General features: G+C 44.0%; 1 pseudogene; it reads right to left on the bottom strand.

Moving 5' to 3' along the window:
* Positions 1 to 2,708: 2,708 nt before the first annotated feature.
* LOC103296785 (ubiquitin-conjugating enzyme E2 L3-like) lies at positions 2,709 to 4,312 on the bottom strand (annotated as a pseudogene).
* Between the last annotated feature and the right edge of the window lie 3,530 nt (positions 4,313 to 7,842).

Below are 7,842 nucleotides of genomic sequence, written 5' to 3'. Positions count from 1 at the left end.
CCACGCAGCCTCAGGTCCCTGCTGATTGCTTGTTAAGGCTCATTATGGGAACTCGGCCTGCGCTGTGGGTGCAGCCATCTTGTGTTACGGAAACCCTGCCTCCGCTGTGGGTACCCCCATCTTTATGACAGTGTGACGGTCAATTTGCATATTCCCTCTTTATTAGATAGGATAGTAATTAGAACAGTATGGTACTGGTATAAAAACAGACAAACAGACCAACAGAACAGAATTGAGAACCTGAGCATATCCATTCACCTAATATTTGACAAGGGGGACAAAACTCATTTGTGTAAAACTTAAATCTGTTCCAATCTTAGCAGCTCAACCACTAATAAAACTCCTTTCCCAAGATTCCTTTTCAATAAGCCTACAACTTTTTATATTCATTCATTTTTTTTCTGTTTTTCCTATTATACATTCTAGAATAATCAATCATTTTGCTTTAGAATAAAATTACTTTCCTTTTTCTTCAACAAACATGTCCACCATACCTATCATTATCCAAAAAAGATATTCTACTTTTCTTACCTACTTTTTATACATGCTTGTTTCTTTTTACCCTTATTATTTTTAAGTAGTTTCAATTGATTAGAATACTTACCCTTAAAATCATTAATTCCTAGTGAAATTTAATAAGTAGAAAATTGTGTATTGTATGTTACACTTACTAGCATTCTGTGGATTGGCAAATTTAAAAAGACATTTCATAGTTTCTAGAATTGCATTCTTTTTCATAGTAAATTTTTCATTGTGACACAAAACTTGTTTACTAATAGACCCAAATATCTTGAATTCCTCTATAAGAGGAGTCCAAAAGTGAATAATAAGCTTATAATCAGTCATTAATGTTTCAGTGTTTTAATTAACTTGGAAATGATGTAAATATTTAGTGAATATTTATCATTTAACTTATCTCATATAACTTTAAGGTTTCAAGTTACTAAAAAAACACACCTATTTTTATGTAAACATACTGATAGTTATTATTGAAAAGTTTATAAACTTTTATCTTATACATGTCTATTTAAATTACTGGTTCTTAATATGTTTATATTACTCATGGAAATATTATGAGACATTAAACAGCTAATCATCATCCAAATACTTTTCTTTATTACACCCTGTAACAGAGATATGAGCTTATTTGACTTTTAGTAATCCTGTGTAAAATAAAAGTTGCATGTTTGAGTTAAATTTGATATTTTTAGCTTTAAGACATACTTGTTTTAATTATAGCAACAAACTTATACTAGACTAGAGGCCTGGTGCATGAAAATTCATGCACTGGAGGGGGGGGTCCCTCAGCCCGGCCTGCCCCGTCTCACAGTACGGGAGCCCTCAGGGGTAGGAGGTGACCTGGCGATCAGGGGAAGGCGACTCCTCATCACACCTCTTCTGCTGCCACTGCCAGCAGCACAATCCTTGGTTGGCCCTGGTTACCTGAGCCTCAGGCTGCCCTAGGTGGCTGGGTATCTGCCATCCGAGGCTTGCCTGCATCTCGGGCCAGCCCTGGGCAGCTGGGGGGCTGAGGGGACTGGGGGACTCCAGAGGCAGGTGCGCAGCAAGGCCGGGCCTGCCTCGGGGCAGGTCTGGCCTTACCATGTGCCTGCCGTCCCAGAGGGGCTAAGGGTACTGGGCGCCACCATCTTGTGGCTGTGGGCACTGCCATCTTTGAGGGCAGGACAGTCAATTAGCATATTCCCTCCTTACTAGCTGTGGGTGCCACCATCTTTGAGGGTAGGGCAGTCAATTAGAATATTCACTCCTTATTGGCTGTGGGTGCTGCCATCTTTGCAATGGCGTAAGTGTCAATTAGCATATTCCCTTTTTATTAGATAGGATAATTTGCTGAAGATTATCCTACATCAGGTGAACTAGAAATATATTTGGGTTAGTATATCTATATATACATACACATAGTCATATATATATATATACTAAAGGACCGATGCATGAAGATTCATGCAAGAAGAAGCCTTCCTGCCGACACCGGTTTGGCTCAGTGGATAAGCATTGGTCTGCGGACTGAAAGGTCCCAGGTTCAATTCCGGTCAAGGGCATGTACCTTGGTTGCGGACACATCCCCGGTAGGGAGTGTGCAGGAGGCAGCTGATCGATGTTTCTCTCTCATCGATGTTTCTAGCTCTCTATCCTTCTCCCTTCCTCTCTGTAAAAAAATCAATAAAATATATTAAAAAAAAAAAAAAAAAGAAAAAAAGAATAGGCCTTCCTTCCCCTGGTTACCAGCACCACCTTCTCTCCTGCCTGAGCCACCTTTCCGCCTTTTCTCTGGCCTGGAGCTAACTTTCCGCCTTCATTCCGGCCAGAGCTGCCTTCCACCACTCACCTTGTGGCATCAATTTGCATATTCCCTCCTTATTGACTGTGTGCACTGCCATCTTTGTCATGCAGTTATGGTCAATTTGCATATTCCGTCTTTATTAGATAGGATTAGATTGAAGCAGTGATTTTTAAAGCAAAGAAAGCAGAATAAGAACATCTTAAATTGTTCATCCTTTCTTTACAGTTTGTCTAAGACCACTTTTGATTCAGAAAACTGTGGAAAGTTTCCACAGTAATTGCCACAAGGGAACTGCCAGGTGGTGGCACATGTCAATTTTTCACAAATCCCTGCTTTGTGGGGTGTCTGAATACACTACTCCAGGTCTCCTCTCACATTTACTGAAATCAACCCTGGCAGATTTTCAGTCCACAGGTCTCTTTTCCGCATATTTCTTTGTAAACACTTCAGCATTCTTACAGGACATTTTACGGTCCTTAGAATATTCTTCAGCTAGGTCAGCCCCAAGGGAGACCTCAGGATAGGAGTTGTAAATCAGTGCTATGAGGGACTGGATTACTTGGTTAGTTTTGGTTGCTGTCTTCCAGTTTTCAGCACTAATTACTGGCAAAAAGACCTGTCCCTTTTCATGGATGTTGGGGTGATATATCATTGTTTTAAATATGATCTTCAGTGGTTTGAATGCATACTCTGCTGGAAAGCTGATTTTGATTCTGAAGGTCCCTTATCATATGGAGGGTTATAAGGAACTATAAGCCCTTGCCAAGTCAGTAAATTAGCTTCATCAACCTGGATGTATGGAAGTTTTTCATTGCACATTTGTGGATTTCTTCAAGCTCCTTCAGCATCCTGCTGGCCACAATCTTGGATCTGGTGGTGCTCCTTTCCATTTCTGAGTATTCTTGATTTATGTAGACTTTTTTTTGTCATTAAGCCAATTAAATAGAACTCTTCACAAATTAACTCAGCAATACCATCCAAAGGCAGAAAAATATTACACATATGTAGTATATGTACATAGTCATATAATCAAGACAGATGCAGAAATGTTATAGGTTTTCTTTTAGAATTTTATCCATGACACATGTATGAAAAGACAAAACCCATTCATTTATAAAACAGCAGTTGATGCTAATTGTATTTCTGGCTGAGAGAGAGAGAGAGAAATCAATGTGAGAGAGAAACATAGATCTGTTGACTCTCCCAAATGCCCCAACTAGGGATTGAATGCACAACCAGGTATGTGCCCTAACCAGGAATTGATCCCACCAGGTTTCAATGTACCTGACAACAACACACCAACCAGGGCAGATATCTCAAACTTTTTATTAATATTTATTTAATTTTTTTCATCCCCTCCTTAATTGCAAATGTATAAAAGGTAATGTTCATTCTTGCCTGGCCCATTTGGCTCAGTGTTGGACCATTCACTAAGAGTTTGTATGTTCAATTCCTGGTCAGGGCACATGCCCAGGTTGTGGGCTCAATCCCAAGCGGGGGGTGCTGGAGGCAGCTGATAGATTTTGATGTTTCTCTTTCATTGATGTTTCTCTTTCATTGATGTTTCTATCTCCCTCTCCCTTCTTCTCTCTCTAATATACATAGTAGAGGCCTGGTGGAAGAAATTCGTGAACGCGGGTGTGTGTCCCTCAGCCCAGCCAGCACCCTCTCCAATCTGGGACCCCTTGAGGGATATCTAGTAGGATCAGGCCTAAACAGGCAGTTGGACATCCCTCTCACAATCCAGGACTGGTGGCTCCCAACTGCTTGCCTGCCTACCTTCCTGACTGCCCCTAACTGCTTCTGCCTGCCAGCCTGATCACCCCCTAACCACTTCCCTGCCAGCCTGATTGATGCCTAACTGCTCCCCTGCCAGCCTGTTTGCCTGTAACTGCCCTCCCCTGCAGGCTTGATTGCGCCCAACTGCCCTCCCCTGCTGGCCATCTTGTGGCAGCCATCTTGTGTCCACATGGGGGCAGCCATCTTTGACCACATGGAGGCAGCCATCTTATGTGTTGGAGTGACAGTCAATTTTCATATTACTCTTTATTAGATAGGATAGAGGCCTGGTGTAGATGTGGGGGCCAGCTGGTTTTCCCTGAAGGGTGTCCCAGATCAGGGTGGGGATTCCCTTGGGGCATGGAGTGGCCTGGGTGAGGAGCCTGTGGTGGTTTGCAGGCCAGCCACGCCCCCCAGCAATCCAAGAAGAGGCCCTGGTATCTGAGATTTATTTATCTTCTATAATTGAAACTTTGTAGCCTTGAGTGGAGGCCTTGGCTGGCCAGGGTGTGTGGAAAGGTTGGCTTCCTCCATCGCCGGGGAAACCCAAGCCTCCTGTTCACTGTGTGGCCGCAGCCATCTTGGTTGGGTTAATTTGCATACTCATTCCTGATTGGCTGGTGGGTATGTCTTGTGAGTGTAGTGGAGTGATGGTTAATTTGCATATTGCTCTTTTATTAGATGGGGGGGGAGAGAGAGAGAGAGAGAGAGAGAGAGCGCACACCAGGATCCTAACATCCAAAATTACTGAAAGCTCGACTGAACACCAGGCTGCACGCACAGCAGGTGAGTGGGCTGAACTGATGACCTCTCTTTCTCTCTCTCCTAGAGGTCAGCAGTTCAGCCTGCTCTCCAGCAGCCTTGAGCGATTGTTGATTAGCTCCACCTCTATGATCAGGCCTGGAGATAGACCCAGAGATGCTGACTGGCATAGAACCTGACCAATCAGAACCACATCTGGGTGAATTGCGAAAAGCCAATGGCTGCCTAGGAGGCGGGGATTTTGACACTAAATGGCATAGAGCCCGACCAATCAGAATATACTCTGGGTGAACTGCGAAGGCTGAACCTAAGGTGGGGACTGAGGAGGGGTTTTAAGGGTAGCAGCTGTTTGGTGTAAGGTGTAAGAAATTGATTTAAGTTTTTAATGACAGGTTTTTGCAATATAGTGCATATGGCTGACTATCTGTCCAGATATAGAGATTATGTGTTTTTGTCTGCCAAGAGCATTGCCTCCTGCTGAAAAAGGCTCCCCCCTTCCATTTAAGCAATCCTATCCTATATAATTTATCTATACTAATGAAAGTATAATATGCTAATTAGACTGGGTTGACCGGCCATCTTCCAGAAGTCTGACTTCCTTCTGGACAAAGCCATGGTGGTAGGGGCCAAGGTAGAGGTAGTTAGGGGTGATCAGGCCGGCAGGGGAGGGAAGTTTGGGGTGAGATCAGGCCAGTCTGGGAGGGCAGTTGGGGGCAAGATCAGGATGGCAGGGGAGGGCAGTTGGGGCCAACCAGGCCAGTAGGGGAAGGCAGTTGGGGGTGAGATCAGGCCAGCAGAGGAGGGAAGTTGGGGGTGAGATCAGGCCAGCAGGGTGGCAAGGTAAGGACAATCAGGCCGGCTGGGGGCGGGGGAAGATAGGGACAAACAGGCTGGCAGGGGGGCAAGGTAGGCGCGATCAGGCTGGCAGGCAAAGGGGTTGGGGGCGATCAGGCAAGCAGGCAGTCGAGTGGTTAGGAGCCAGTCATCCCAGATTGCGAGAGGGATGTCTGACTGCCGGTTTAGGCCTGATCCCAAATTGGCAGTCGGACATCCCCCGAGGGGTCCCAGATTGGAGAGGATGCAGGCCAGGCTGAGGAACGCCCCCCTCCATGCACAAATTTCATGCACCAGGCCTCTAGTATATATAAAATAAAAACAAATACACAAAGTATCATTCTCCAGAGCATTTGAGATCTTGCTTCCTGGAATTGTCATCAGTTTGGCTCAAAGAAACTCATAAACATTTTCTATTTGTTGCTGGTAGAAATGGGGCCTTTTCATGGATTTGCAAGGAAAGCATTCCAAGGAACTATGTTTGGGGAATAAGGTTTAGTGGTAAGATTTATTGTAAAAACAAAATCAAAGAATTGTCCCAGGTTCAGCTATGTTCTGCTGTGAAATAAGTGTAATTCTTGCCTGGCCTATGTGAAAGCAGCCCAATCTTATCTTCATGAGGCCCAGAACAAAGGCCAGTGTCCAAAAATCCTGTGCCACATCAAAGCTTAGTCCAGTTTAGCCACTGTCCTTGTCTGGCTAGCATAGTTTCTGTTCCCAGTTGTGCTTCTGCTTGCATTGTGCTGCTCCAGTCAGGCTCCTGCTTGGAGCTTGCAGTAGCTACCTGCTGCATGGCTCCTAGGACCCATGGCTGCTATGGACAGAGAAGAGGTGAATGAATGGGGCAATCACATGTTACTGAGTGAGAGTGAGTGAGAGAGAGACAGAGAGAGAGAGAGAGAGAGAGAGAGGGCCTTTGTTAGGTTGATTATATATTACCTTGGGCTTGGGAAGGACAAGGTGCCCTTTCAAAACTAACCAATCAACTTCCCAATTCTTTGTGGGTTGGTTTTGGATCCTCTCCCTAACCAATCCATTTCCTAGATCTTCTGGGGTTCTATGTCCCTTATCCAATCTGATCCTTTTGCCAAGCTAGGTCAGACCCTTATGGTCAACATCTTGGCTCCTATTGCTTATGCCTCATAGTAGAAACACCTCCCTCTTCACCATCTTGGTTCCCCTTTATTGTTTATTCCTTCCCCCATAGTTTGGGGAGTGGACTGGTTGTACCCTGGGGAGATTTGAAAGCTGGCCTATCCTCCTTATGCGTGCCTATGAATGCTGCAACTTCCTAGCAAAACAGGCTTATTATCCGATTCAGTTCCCTAGTTTATTATGCTTAATAATGTCTGATTCAATTGCTCCCTTCCTTTATTAATATCTAGCTACCTACACTAACATACTGGTTTGGACTTTTGCTTATGTCAATACTGGGAAAGAAAGATCCAATGGGTACATCAAAATCAAATTCACAAGAGTTCAAATTCGAAAAGCAAGAGACCACATGGAAACTTAATTTCCTCTCTTTACCAGGCACTACATATAGAGGTCCTAGAGAATTAACCCTTGTAAGAATTATCACTTTTCATTGGCTTTTTCCAGATTCCACATTCAGGCTCTAGAAATAGTGCGGTTTAAAGTAGAGAATGTAGCCCTAGGATCTACCAGAATTTGGCAGAAATTTTTCATTAATTTTAATCATTGTTTCCTTTTGGCTACTCTAGGGAGTAACTGATAGTAGTTTACCAGAGAATAACTTGGAATCCTGTCAAACCTGGGAGGGGCTCGTTTGGGGCCCCTTTTTCAAAGATAGATATGGGGGCATTTAAGCTGTTGAAGGCTTTACACAAATCCTTTGAGGGAGGGCAATCTTTCTCCAGTGTTTGTGTTCATTGCAATTGAGACAATGATGTCTGGGATTGTGTTTGGTAATGGAGTCCTGGGAAAGTGCAGTGAAGGAGGCCAAGGTGTTTTAGGTTTCTCAATGTGGAGCTCTTGCAATTGGAAGGCCACTGACTTGGCAGACTCTTGTTTATGGTTTTGTAGTCTCTTCAGAGTCAAAGGCAATTCACACAGAGGATTAGTACACTGTGAGTATTCAGATAAAGGAACATAGAGGGGAGAAGTAGGAGTCATTACAATCTTTTCTTTTAGGTAGCTCT

Source organism: Eptesicus fuscus, chromosome 1 (genome assembly GCF_027574615.1).
Source record: "Eptesicus fuscus isolate TK198812 chromosome 1, DD_ASM_mEF_20220401, whole genome shotgun sequence".
Taxonomy (NCBI): domain Eukaryota; kingdom Metazoa; phylum Chordata; class Mammalia; order Chiroptera; family Vespertilionidae; genus Eptesicus; species Eptesicus fuscus.
This window is presented reverse-complemented; position numbering and strand designations above follow the sequence as displayed.